This window comes from Capsella rubella, unplaced genomic scaffold (assembly GCF_000375325.1).
Source record: "Capsella rubella cultivar Monte Gargano unplaced genomic scaffold, Caprub1_0 scaffold_8, whole genome shotgun sequence".
NCBI lineage: Eukaryota > Viridiplantae > Streptophyta > Magnoliopsida > Brassicales > Brassicaceae > Capsella > Capsella rubella.
The window spans coordinates 3,317,310-3,317,582 of record NW_006238916.1 but is presented as its reverse complement, the minus strand read 5'-3'; positions in this window follow the sequence as shown (position 1 = coordinate 3,317,582).

Below are 273 nucleotides of genomic sequence, written 5' to 3'. Positions count from 1 at the left end.
ATAAGTACGTATATATTATATTTTCCCTAAAACAGTTAAATTTATCAATCACGGACATTACATCAACGGTGTATAAGAAAATGCAATCTTTTAATATAATTTACAAAAATTGTATATCGGTTGAAAGATAACATAAGTGATATATAACAATTTCATAAATTTGGATAATCTATTTATGAATACCTTATGAATAAAATTTAACTATTGGCAAAAGTATATGATAAACTAATCTGCTAAAATGTTAACAAAAAAGGAAAATATGATAAATATTGT